Raw genomic sequence first — 14,958 nt, forward strand, 5'->3', positions numbered from 1 at the left:
AAACCTCCTTCTTAAAACAATTGTGATTATGTTTTACTCTATTAAACGCCTTGTATGTTCATTAAAAAAACTGAATTCAATTTAACGGGTGAAAATTTATTCTATTGTGAACTTTTCTATACATTTTGTCAAACCCTGTAGTGACCCTACCTCCGATTTAAATATTACAATGACGAATTTAAGTGCCCGGTCGACTCATTAGGTTAAAGCGCCATATGGCCCGCACTTAAAAACGAAATTACCTGAAAATTGGGTCATTTTCATCAATCCCATTTAACAGCGGCCGTTTGTGATCATTCTTCCATTGATATACCCTCCTTTTTCCGGAATATTTCATTTTGTAATGCAGCATCCCTCTCGCGGAAGTTTCCACTATGGATTTTCCAACTTCCATTTTCCAAATGATGATGGCTAATGACCGCCCGACGGGAAATTACTATGGAATTGTTTTTCAATGACAATTAAAGGTGGGAATGGGGGATTAAAGTTTGAATCGGCGCGCATTGCGAACTTCGTTTGGAATGAGAAGACGTAAACTAATTTATGGTTATTGATCTTTGGCGTCACATTATGAATATATCTCTTGACTACGACATCCTCGTACAGTGTGATAATTTTTTATTTTATCTAGAAATCATATTTAGAAAGACATTGGACACATTTTGCACAATTATTAATTCTGTTTAGTCTAATAGATTACAAAAGATACAGGGTGGGTTTTCCAGTGTGAAAATGGTCGATAATTCCATTATGATAAAAAAATTAACGAAAAAAGTACAGTAGGCGGTACTGTAGATTAGCGCTAAGCTTTATACTATGGATTATCTATTTGTAAAATTTAAATAATATCTTTAAAATTGAATATATAATTTTATAATTTACTAACTATTTTTACAGACTTTAATAAAATTTAAAAAGTTTACATGTCGTATAACGGTCACCCCTCGTTGCTTTAATGGACTCTTCCAACTGCTTACTGTGACTACTAGTTTGTAAAAAGCCATATTTATTATGTTCTAATTTGAAAATCTCTTTCAAAGTATAAATAGGAAACTTCAACGCCTCAACACCAACTAAATGGTCGGGTTTTTATACCCGTACCATAAACAACTGTTTTTTTTTCGTTGAATCCAAGGTTCTGTCTTTTATAAATTTTTTCAAACGGCGTTTTAAACTTTTTATTATTTGCCAACTTTTTTTAGATAAAAAAAAATGTGGATTTTTCATAGCTCTGAGGAATACTTTGTAAGCCGAAAGCTTTCACTAAATAAAAAATTTTACACAATTCAAAAATATTTTTCTTTTCTATTCTTTTATACACTAGAGTCTACAAGTCTAGCCAGAAACATCAGTTTTAATAAAGTTATTGTAGACATGTTTTTTGATACCCTAGAGACTGTTTACAAAACGTACAAATTTACTAGTGATAGAATCGTAAACGTAGATGAAAGCGCAGTGAACACTGTTCTGCAAATGCCAAAAGTGGTCCCAAATACGGGATGTAAGAAAGTAGGACAAGCAGTTGGAGCAGAGTGAGTAAGTGAAATTTGTTAAAATAATCATTGCCAATGGAAATGCTATTTGGTTGGATAATCAACGAGGAATTCTTCGAAGTTGTAAAGCATATTAAAAAAAAACTTGCATGCATGCATACAAGAGTACTAAACCAAAAATGATTTTACACACAACATATCGTTTGTAGCCTCTAGATGTGTGTGTATTTGGCCCTTTTAAGGGTCGTTGTCGTGCAGCATTTAACTTATGGATGACTTCACATCTGAAAAAAGCTATAACAATTTATGACATTCCACATCTAACAGCTTAAGCCTTTGATGAAGCATTTAATAGGAAAAACATTATTTCTGGGTTTTAAAACACTGGTTGCTATCCCTTTAATAAAAATATTTTTTCTTCAGAAGATTTCGTAGAAGCTGAAGTTTCAGCTGTAGAAATGCCCTTTACATCATTATCGTCAAATGTTCAACCACATCAACAATAATTGTCAACTTGTTTAAACTGCCCAAAAACAAAGTTTCAAAATTGTAATTATTGTCGATGTAAAACCTACTCTGGAACAAATTCGTCCATACCCAAAGGCAGTGAGAATAAGTTAAGAAAGAAAGAAAGAAAAAAATTTGAACCATTCTGACCCCTACACTAGAAAGAAATAGATTAGAAAAGAAAATAAGGGAAAAGGAGAAAAAAGAGAAACGGGCTCAGGAAAGAAAGACGAGCAATACAGAAAAAAAATCCAAATCCCATATTCGCAAAGTTTTTGATAAGGAGGCAAAGAAATGAAATTGAGAATTATTGCGAAGAATCATATGATAGTCTTATGCAAGTTGAGATTGAAGACTTAAAAAATTTAAATTGGATCTTAGGAATATCCAGAAATAGGATTTTGTTCTCATTAAATTTGCTACAAAAAAAAAACAGTTAAATTCTTTGTTGGTCAGATCGAAAAGAAACTAGAAGAGTCAGAATTTTTAGTAATTTTTTTTAAATGACGCCGTGACAATATTTTGTATCTCCAGATCAGAAGGATGAGAGTCATGTTTCTGCAAACGATATTATGAGATAACTGCCAGCTCCTGAAAAAAAAATTGGGATAGCAAGATCCAGCTACATTTTTTAAGTTTTCCGTTAATTTATGTGGGTATATTATGGGATAATTCAATGTATTATGTTAAATAAATATTAAAAATTGCACTTATAAAAAAAATGGTATTATTTTATTTCCATCAAAACATGAATGTGTCCATACAGTGTGTGAAAGCCATATGGAATAAATTCATTATTTAGCTTACTGTACATATTTATGAAAAATCCCGAAACACGTCAAATTTAAATTGTAACTTTACATTCTCTAACTGGAAAATGCAACCCCTACCTTTAACCCCCTTAGAATGACAGGTACAACTCCCAATTTTTAAAATAGGAAGTATAGGCTTGTGATATATCGTTTGAAAGGTCTTTTCATTCTCCATTCAAAAATGTTGTCGCTTTCAAGTTTATTAAGATTAATTAAGTTAAAATAAATTAAAATCATGTGGTTACCGAAATTCGCTACAATACAATCAAAAACTAAAATGTAATGCAAAACGTAATAATATGTAGAACACGAAAAAGAACTATGAATGTTAATGAAGTAGATGTTCAAAATGTTCACCGCGAACGTCTTGGCAACATCCTAATCTCAAATAAAACTGTCTTCTAACATTATTTAACATAACAGGCGTGATCGACCTAATCGCAAGCGTTATTCGTTCTTTTAAGTCATTTAAATCAGAAGGTTTAGTTTTGTACATATGGCTCTTCACATATCCCTATAAAAAGAAATCTAATAATGTAAGATCAGGTGATCGCGCTGGCCATTTAATCGATCCTCGCCTCCCCATCCACCGACTGGGAAATATTGTATCGAGGTACTGCCGGACATTAAGTTGGTAATGTGGTGGTGCTCCATCCTGCTGAAACCATATCGTATTCGCTGGAACTTGAGGGTTTCCTGGATCAGGATATAAATTTGCCAACGTTGGAATGACATCATTTTGAAGTAGTGCCAAATAATTGTTGCCATTCAAGTTGCCCTCAATGAACAAGGGACCAATGATATTGTTTTCTACAATCCCTGTCCAAACATTAACCTTTTAAGGGGAATTGAGTGTGTTCTTCTCTCATCCAGTGAGGATTTTCCGTGGCCCAGTAGCAATTTTTCCGATTAGCATGACCGTTAAGTGAAAAAGTACACTCATCAGAAAACATAACGTCTTCTAATTGGATAATATTGTTATCCAACATGTCCATCATTTGCTCACAAAAAAATGTTCTCCTATCAAAATCGTCTTCCATGAGCTCCTGAGTAGGTATCATCTTATAGGGATGCAATTTATTTATAGGGATGCAATTTATTTTCTTTTAATATGTTTACTATCGATGTATGGCTAGCATTGAATGTAGTGGATGCCTGTCTACTCGATGTATGTGGATTTTCCTGAAACTCAAGCAACACATCTAATTTGAGTTCATCACTCAGTGCATTGGCAGCTGCTTGTTTTATCTGCCTTACATGACCAAACTCGCGAAACTGCTTCTCTATTTTATTTATTGTTCCTTGGGATATAGGCGGTAAATTAGTAAATTTCTAATGAAATAGGCGAGTTACTTCCTGTTGTGTTCAGGTGTTATCTCCGTAACCAATCATTTGTAAAACTGTTATTTTATGCATTTCCGTTAATCTAACCATTTTTCAGAATTGAATTGAACGAACTTTTTACTTAAATTAAAATACTGACAACTTAAATAAAACAATTTACTAATGCGTGTTACAATAACGTTGCCACGGAAATTCTTTAAAGTTTTTTAATGGTTACCATCTAAAAACCACATTGCTATGGTTTTTGTTCACTTTCTCATTATCAAGACCTAAACGGGGAATAAGTTTTGAGTATATTTTAGCGAATTTCGGTAACCACATGATTTTAATTTATTTTATCTTAATTAATCTTAATAAACTTGAAAGCGACAACATTTTTGAATGGAGAATGAAATGACCTTTTAAACGATATATCACAAGCCTATACTTCCTATTTTAAAAATTGGGGGTTGTACCTGTCATTCTAAGAGGGTTGAAGGTAGGGGTTGCATTTTGACGTTAAGGAATGTCAAGTTATAATTTAAATTTGACGTGTTTCGGGATTTTTTATAAGTATGTACAGTAACCTAAATAATGAATTTATTCCATTTGGCTTTTACACACTGTATATGCCCCGTAAAAATATTGTCTTGTCCGCATGTGCCTCCCTTAGGGGCACATGTGGACTAATTACATCTACTTGGATTTTAATGCACGTGCCCTAAATAATTTAATTATTGCCAAATTTAAATGTACACAAAGAATCACTAATATGTGAATCTTATATTAAAGAGCCGATACTTTACAATAAATCTCATTTTGCTGTATATATATTTTTTAATTTATCCACATGTGTCCCCCCCTCTTCCCTACGTGTAGAACAAGATTTATTATTGCGATTACATATTTTAATAGGTAATTTATATTTCATATTTAATAGGAGCTCTTAACATGGAGTTGGAAAAATTTGGTGTGGTTGGTTGCATTTACGCCTTCTACACAAAAAAATGTAAAAAGCGAGGAATAAATTGCATTCCTAGTCGACAAAAAAACTCTGAATAATTAATTATTTAAAAAACACTTGTATTTTAGAAATTCCTTTTCATTAGGTAGCTGGTAGAAATATTAAAAATTTTTTAATTTCAAAATTTTAATTTGTTTCTGTTTTATAAATAATAATATAGTAATATGCCACAAGAAATTACTTTTATAAACATTTTTGTCTAGTATTTCATTAAATTAACCACTCCCGTAGAGTAATTTATTATTAAACATGCTTAAAAACTTTTATTACGAACCTTGCAAAACTCCTTTGTTATAAAGTAGAGTTTTTTATATAAAATATTGATCAAAACTACTACAGGTTACCTATAGATTGGCCTCTATTTGACTCTTTCAATCTTCGGTAAAGTTTACTGTGGGTAATAGTTTCTTTGTGATGAAATTGGTTCGTCTCTGAACTTTTAATTTCTCGGAAAGCATCGCTGAAACCCTTTTATTAAAATTATTCGCAATTTTTTTATTGACACGTGTAGAAAGAGGTTTAATATTACGATTTCATATTTTAATAGCGAGCGAAATTAAAAGTACATTGTATATTTGTTGCCATTCAATTAGTAAAAGTGTAGATGTGGGAAGTGTAAAGGGTTTTGGAGTTTGTGGACCTAAAGTCAGCCCAAAATTGGACCACATAACTCTAATTAGGGTACAAGTATTAAAGCGGAATTTTTTTATATTAGTACAGTGCGGAAAGTGGTCCATATTTCATCTATAAATATAATAAAACACCATTTTTATCACGGTAGTAAGGCAGGTAAACAAAGAAAGCTTGAAACGAATATATTATGCAATCTATACAAATGTCGTCGCTATTTATTTCAATACAGTTTGTACAACATTTCCCTCATAATCGAATACTCTCTTTGAAATGCCATACTGGAATAATTCCAAAATATCTATTTACCAAATGTGTCAATTATGTTGCCAAAAGCTTTTTATTCCGATAAAATATTTCACTTAACTTTACTTTGCAATTTTTTAGAAAAAGAGTAATCTGCGTTTTTTGTAGAAAAGTTCTAGTAAGTAACTAAAGAAATTATGTTTACCAATTCCAATTCCTGATACGAAAGACACTTAAAATTTATTATAATATATGTGTGGGCTATCAATAGGTTTTTAACAAAACATTGTAGGTGACAATTATGAAAAAAAAAATTTGATTGTTATTTTAAACGATTGTGTTGGATTGCTTATTACTAATTCAAAAAAGTTTTGCCCATAAAGTCATATTATCTTAAGTGTTTAATTTTTTTTTTATTTACATTTACGTGCTCGGAAACTATGGCCACTCGCACGGGGCAATTACAAACAACAGTATAGAAGCATTAATAAGATGTCGTATAAAAATAATAGTTTATGATACAATAATATTTTCCTAAAAACCTGAAAAAATCTGTCCTCCGTCTCTCTGGTTAAGATCACTAGGAATGTCACCTAGCTGTGGTTTGAGATTTAGCTGTTGTCTTAATGTACTGTATTGTAAGAATGTGCACAAATCATTTGTGGTCTTCTTTCTTTTATACGAGTACGACGTGGACTCAAAAGAGTCGTGGCCGGTAAGAAATTACGTAAAATAATAACTCAACCTTCTGAACCTACATTTATACCAAGTAATTACATGACCAACGTTGGAATACTACAATACAACATTGGAAACCTTACGAAAGTAAACGACCAAGAGGAAGACCACAGATGAGATGGGTTGATGATATTAAAAGAATAGCCGGAAGAAATTGGAAATATGTTGCTCAGGATAGAGACCGATGGAAGGAGTTGGGAGAGGCCTATGTCCAAATATGGACGACAGAAGGCTAAGAAGAAGAAGAAAAGGAACTACATGAAGGATTAACATTTTAGTCCATTAATCCTTCACCGTTTGTACCTCCCACTTATAAGAAGGTAAAATGTACATCCTAAAGAACCAATCTTCTTTTAAGGGTGCTTCGACCGCCGATGTTTGGCATAATATTTATTAATGCTGTTGTTCTCTCTTTGGCTCTATAAACTACTTACGTCAGGTGGTTTGTAATTCTTAAACCTGTGTCCATTTCCATGCCCAGATATTTAGCACCCTAAATAAGCTCTATCCTGGTACTACCTATTACAAAAGTCATGTTTCGATGGACGCTAGGGCCTTTTAATATCAGAATTAATGTTAACGTCTCTATTTCTTGTTTTACCATCCATCTTTTGACTTTTTTAGAGCTTTTTTTCACTAGCATTTTTAACTTAAAGTTGCTGTTACATTAAATGAATAGAGCTAGATCGTCTACACCTGTGACTCACATGTACCGATAAGAATTGACGGCATCGTTTCCAAAGCTGTTATTATATTAAATTAAATGGGCTTGTATTCTATATAAGCAAAATTTCTGATACGTTGGTAAAAACTGATTGATATTATGAAGACAATTACAGGTAACAGATAATTAATAGCTACTAAATTTAATTTTTTCTTTGCCGATTTTTGTTGTTTATATTTTTTCTGTTAAGATACTTACCTTAATTATTCATGACTATTCAATTATATATCTGATACGAACAAATTCGATCAAGAAAAAGGGTCATAATAGAATGTGATTTTATTGTACACATTTTTAAATTGTCAACGTATATCTTAAATAATTATGTTAAATACGGAATGGCAAACGGTTGTTAAAATTGCACTTTTTTAATTATTTGTTTCAAGTGGCTTTTTTCATATAAAATTAACGTATTTCCTACAATACCGCAACAATCAGTGAAAAAAAAAGTTTTTGTTGAAATTGAATTAAACGTAATTAATCCTACTCGTAAGTACCTATTTATTCACTGTAATTAATTAACATCTCTAATAAAATAATTCAATAAAGAGGAAGCAATAAGCAGTTTTTATATATTTTAATATTTTAAATATATATATATATATATATATATGTATATATATATATATATATATATATATATATATATATATATATATATATTTAAATTATATTCAATGGTTAAATAGCAGAAGTTTTATCGGTCAATAATTGGCAAATAAAAGTCGTCAACTACTTTATTGATTTATTCGAATACGTTTCGCTTTTATTTTTAAAAGCATCATCAGTTCACTACAAATAAAAAAGATTTTAAAACATAAGTAAACAACCAACAGGGTTCATACTTACAAAAACATTTTGTAGGGTTTTTTAGATGTTATAAAAACTCTACGATAACTTAACATTAAAGATTAACAACTAAACGAGAGAAACGAAACAAAAAAAATACAAGAAAAACTGTAAGAACACTGGTTCATTTGATTTTAACCGATGGCTTCATTTGAATGTTGGTTTAAGCTCTTTCTAGGGTCAAACCACACTAATCTTTTCGATCGTTTTCTATCAGCTCTAGGATGTCATCATTTTCACATGTGGCTTATTGTCGTACATGTTTCTCTGGAATGTAGCAAGCAGGTACGATTCTTGAGGGAATTAGCGGGCGGAACGGGGATAGACCTTTTTTAAAAAAGGATTCATTTATTCCTTTTTTTTTAAAAACACCCAAACAAAAAAAATGGAAAGAAGGATGGGAATGAAGTTACTGTCTTGTAAGGGATTTTTTTTTATTTGTTTTGTATGATGAGAGAGTGATATATCTGGCTCAAGTTGTCGATGTCGGTTCTCTTATTTAGGGACGATGGCTGTTTTAGAATTTGACACATTTCAAGGATAGATCGCTTATGATAGTTTTTTTGTTTGCACAGTATTTTGGTATTTGTGAAGTCGATACTGTGTTTGGTTGAAATGGCATGCTGCGCAAGGGCACAAGATGGTTTAGAAATCCTAATGTTGCTTTTGTGGGACGTTAATCGACTTTGAAGAGAGCGGCTGGTCTGGCCAATGTAGCAGGAGTTGCACTCTGCACAGGGTACATGATAGACGACATTAGTTTGTAGAGGAGCCAATGAGCTTTTGCCTTAGAAAATAACTTTTCTAAGGTTCTGGTATTTTTTAAGGCTATTTTAACAGGTAAGTTTTTGAAAAGTTTGTTAAGCTTGTTAGTGATTTGTGGTAAGTAGGGGAGCGAAACACATTTTGTGGTTTGTTCAGGAGTGAGGGGGGACTTATTCATCTGTATTTTGCTAGATATGGACGCTAATGTTAGCCCGTTGGGTGTTTCCGTAATGGACTGTCATAGCTTTTGGAATATAAAAATTTATTAATGAAGGATGCCGGATAGGAGTTATTAGCCTTAAAAAATACCAGAACCTTAGGTAAGTTATTTTCTAAGACAAAAACTCCATTGGCCCCTCTAGAACAAACTAATGTCGTCTATCATGTACCCTGTGCAGAGTGCAACTCCTGCTACATTGGCCAGACCAGCCACTCTCTTCAAGGTCGATTAACGTCCCACAAAAGCAACATTAGGATTTCTAAACCATATTGTGCCCTTGCACAGCATGCCATTTCAACCAAACACAGTATTGACTTCACGAATACCAAAATACTGTGAAAACAAAAAAATTATCATAAGCGATCCATCCTTGAAATGTGTCAAATTCTAAAACATCCATCGTCCCTAAATAAGAGAACCGACATCGACAACTTGAGCCAGATATATCACTCTCTCATCATACAAAACAAATAAAAATAATCCCTTACAAGACAGTAACTTCATTCCCATTCTTCTTTCCATTTTTTTTTGTTTGGTTGTTTTTTAAAGAAAACGGAATAAATGAATCCTTTTTTAAAAAAGGTCTATCCCCGTTCCGACCGCTAATTCCCTCAAGAATCGTACCTGCTTGCTACATTCCAGAGAAACACATGTACGACAATAAGCCACATGTGAAAATGATGACATCCTAAAGCCGATAGAAAACAATCGAAAAGATTAGTGTGGATTGACCATAGAAAGAGCTTAAACCAACATTCAAATGAAGCCATCGGTTAAAATCAAATGAACTAGTGATCTTACAGTTTCTATTGTATTTTTTTGTTTCGTTTCACTCGTTTAGTTGTTAATCTTTAATGTTAAGTTATCGTAGAGTTTTTATAACATCTAAAAAACCCTACAAAATGTTTTTGTAAGTATGAACCCTGTTGGTTGTTTATTTATATTCTAAAATCTTTTTTATTTGTAGTGAACTGATGATGCTTTTAAAAATAAAAGCGAAACGTATTCGAATAAATCAATAAAGTAGTTGACGACTTTTATTTGCCAATTATTGACCGATAAAACTTCTGCTATTTAACCATTGAATATAATTTAAATTTAATCAACGGTCGTATTTTTTGCTATATATATATATATATATATATATATATATATATATATATATATATATATATATATATATATATACAACCTAAAGCTAAGATTAATACTATTACAAGAATTAATTAATATTAAAAACAACCTAGAATAAAATATAAAAGAGATCTCAAATCTTCAATTCAATAATATAGGCGGTACTACAATACTGAACGTGTTTATTTGATCCACCCACTGTACCGTATTAATATTTTAATTAGTTACCAAGAAAGAAGGAGGATTTCTTTTACTAGCACTGATAGCACGGATTGGTTACTGTTATCAGTACAGTGGAAAACAAGTGATTTAGCATTTAGCACCAATAATTTGGATATGAGTAATTTATAGGTATAATGTTAAGTGGACAGGTTTTTATTATAACACCCATAAAACGAGAATGTTAAAAGTGTTTTTATCATATATTATACATTCTTTATATCGCAGAAGAGTTTAGAAAAATGAAATTCCTAATACATTGGATGAATTTATAAAGAATAATATTACAGTGACATTGATAATTAATACCTACAGAATTGCAGAGAGTTACTCTGTGTTCTATAGGCTGTATATACCTAAATATCTACAAAAAAAGTGAGAAAAAAAGTTTAATTTGCCTCAAAATTCACGTCAATGATTAAAACAAACAGTGACTAGAACTTATCAGAACTATAAATAGGTGTATCTATATAATATAATATAAAAGCTAAAGAAACTAAATAAAATAAATGTTTTGTAATAGTGAGTAGCGCTCATAATCAAACAAATTGATGTGCCTTAATAGTAAATAAAAAACATCATCTTGTTTTGTTACTTGGACATAAAATACGAGTAATTTAAACGATAACGATTTCAAGTTCCGCTTTATAGGCTCGTAACGTGTATCCATAATCTTAAGGCTTGTGAACGACGACAGCTGATTCATTTCGAGTTACATAATACTCTGCACGAGTAAGCGACAGGAAATTCGTTTGATCCTAGATGTTGATGTTGTCGTGTATTTTCAGAATAAAACTGATAGTGACTGGTATTATTCTCGTCCACGAAGTCCGTTCCAATTTACATACACTGTTTGCTTCTAGCATTTACAAATTTTTCCTATCTTACAAAAAAAAACACTTTTTAATTTTATTAAGTGAACACTGACTGTAGTTCAGGAAGCCACTGCGCATCCACTAGAAAAAATATTCTAATTCGGTCTTTTTGCACTTACATCTTACACAAAAAGGACAGATTTTAACAAATTTGCATGTTTCCAGGTCCAAAATGCGCCAAAAATTGTTAAAACTATTTTGTTTAAATAAATTTTAATTTGTTTGTCTCTTTGCCGACAAACTTTTGTTGGGGTTTTTGGGATCACTATGACGCACTTTTGCTGCATTCTTTTTGAGTGAGATTATGCAAAAAAAACGAGCCAGAATGCGCAGTGGCTTCTTGGCCTGAGATATAGGGAACCAGAGGTATATGGAATCGTCTGATATTTCGTATTATTTAAAGGGAATTTAAAAAAATCAACCTATAAAGTCAAAGAATATTATTTATTTTAAAGAAACATAATCACCAATACATAAAAATTAAAAAAACTGATAAATTTTCCTTCTTCTTCTTCCTCTTTATAAGCAATTCTGCTTGTTCTTTGGCGGAATAATACCTCCATGGAAGGTTGTCATTCCATCTTTTGCCCGGCCGTCCGATACTTCTTCTGCTGATTGGTGACTTATCTCCTGTTATTTTGACGTCACGGGTCTCCTCCATTCTGCTTATGTGGTTATTCCATTCTTTTTTTCTATTTTGTGTCCATTATTTTATACACTATACGTTACATTTTCCTCCTACAATGTCTTCAAATCTCTTTCGATCTCTCAGCGTATTTCCTGTAATTCTTTTCTCTCATTTCTGCCGTTTCCAGTAGCCTTTCCGTTCGGGCTGTGTCAGGTGTTGTTTCTAGGCATATGTCATTTTTGGTCTTACACTGGCTTTATAATTTCTTGATTTCATCTCAGTGTTAATGTGTCTGTTTCGCCATTATAGTGTTATTAAGGCATCCTGCCAGTCAATTTGCTTTTTATACTTTATCTCTCACTTCTTTGTCCAGGTCTTCATAGCTAGACAGTGTAATTCCCAGGTATTTTATTTCCATTACTTGTTCATTCATACATTTTGAAATAATATAATTAGAGTTATTTCTTTTGAAGTCAATAGCATACAAAATTTCAATGTACAAGGAATGATGTTTAAATTGTTTTTATTTATTTGTTTTTTTAGTAGTTGGTGTTAGTAACCCTAGGCCTTATGCAAGCTCCAATTTTTGTGGGAATGCTTCTAATCAAATTGTCAATATTTTATTGTAGTAGGTTGGTTCCTTTCTTTAAGAGCAGCTTGTATTAGATGTACGATATTTTATGGATTATCCCGGTGAGGTCTAATCTTTTTTAAGCATATCTCACAAATGCTTTGTAGGGTTAAGGTCGGGTGAGCAAGCAGGCCACTACAAAATAGTGATATCTTCTGCTTTAAGGAAGTTTGTATTGACTCTACGGGTATGTGAAGGTGCATTATCATGCATGAAAATTAAATTTTTCCCACTGCACTGCAGATAGATGAGTCTATCTATAGGTTCTAGAATCAAATCAACATACCTGCGTGCTATTAAAGTTAATTGATTGGAAATTAAAAGAGTGTTTTCACCAACTATATTACTTCCCCAGAACATTACACTTCCTTCTTTATATCTGTGAACCGATCTGGCTGTTTCCGTTCTTGCTTGTCTTTCTTGTCCTCAAAGTCTACGAATTTATCGGTCATATGATTTTACACAATTCCTGGTTTCGTCTGAAACACATTTTTCCAATTTCCAATGTTCCAGTTTTGGTATTGAAGATACCAATTTAGGCGATCAATCTTGTGTTGTCTGGTTAACTCGTGAACCCGTAACTGTCTACTGCTGTACAGTCCTTAGGCAGGAAGTCTTCTGCTTATTGTTTTAACTGAAACACTTACACCTGTACGTTCCACAAGCTGCTTATGGAGTTGCGGGTGAGAAATTATTGGGTTTCTTCTAGTTACATACTTTTTAGCCACTTTATCTTGGTCTTCTCTTAAGCGTTTTTAAAGGCGAAAGTAAGTTTATTTATTTTCGTTTAATTTACAACTAAAACAATAATCTATACCGTCTCGTGCTGTATTATCCGATTTGTTTATTGGTTTGTTTATTTTTAATAAAAACCTTTATTCTTCGCAACAGTAATAAGTTTTTGCAAAAGAAATAAATATTGGTTTGAAATACGTGGTGGTTTCATATAGGTTTGGTTGTGTGTACGCTTGTAAAAGCGTACGCTATTTTATTTGGCTTATTATATACTTATATTCCAGGCAGAATCTGTTTTTAATTGGATATTTTCCAGTACCTTAGAATGTACCTTTTGTCAATATTCATGATATGCGCCAATTGCAAAAATACTTAATTTTTTTTAAACGCATTTTCAAATAGAACTCAAGAAATATTATATATAAAAAAAAGTAAGGTAAAAATTTCCTTTTTCAATTCTACAATATATGTGATTAGTTATACATAGTAAAATTAAGGCTTATTGGTTAACAAATGGCAATAACTATAAAAACAAGTGCAAAAATGGTGTTTTTCCTTTAAATTTTTTAATTTTGCATAGGAATTTTGCAATCCAGGGTCCAATTAACAAAAAATGATAAGTAATTAACTAGCATAAGTGATATAGGGCTCGTTTTTAAACAAATACCCCTGTCTTGTCAAGTACTTTTTATACAAAAATGTTTGCATGATACGCCTCATAACAACATGCAAAAAAGACAAAAAAAATCGTTTTCCTCGACAAAAAAGCCAACATATAATTCTAAAAGAAATTTAATTGTTGATAACTGGTACAATTCGGTAGAATTGGCTAATTACTGGATAATGAGTTAACTTTTATTGGGACCCCGAAAAAAGAGACAGAATGAGATATTTCACCACTATTTTTACCCAATAAAACAAGAGATGTTGGTGAAAGCTTATTTCGTCCTTGTGTCCACAAAGAGATCTTCAATCTCAGTGGCGCACCTAGAATTTTCCTAAGGGTGGGAGTTTGGTTGGGCACCGAAATTTTTTTATGCAACCTCCATTTTGAAATTTCCATTTCTTTAAAATTTGGGTTTTAGTTTATTTTAAAGTACTAAAGATAGCAGTGCCAAAGATTCTAGTATCTCTCATCCTGTCTACCAACTACAATCACCCTCTCCTACTTGTGCGCAGTTGACTGTAAGACTGACGCCCTTTTTAGGAATGCTCTCTTCTCTTATCTAGATCTTATCTCTGTCGTTGTTCCGGTTGGTGTTCCTCTTTTTTTCCTTTCTTTTAATTACTGTTCGGATTACTTCCCGTCATCTTCACGATCATCTCTCTCACAGTCACAAGGTTCATACCTATTACTCTATATGTTTTGTTTCTCTTCACTGTGCATCTATTAGACTTTACCATT

This window comes from Diabrotica undecimpunctata, chromosome 4 (assembly GCF_040954645.1).
Source record: "Diabrotica undecimpunctata isolate CICGRU chromosome 4, icDiaUnde3, whole genome shotgun sequence".
NCBI lineage: Eukaryota > Metazoa > Arthropoda > Insecta > Coleoptera > Chrysomelidae > Diabrotica > Diabrotica undecimpunctata.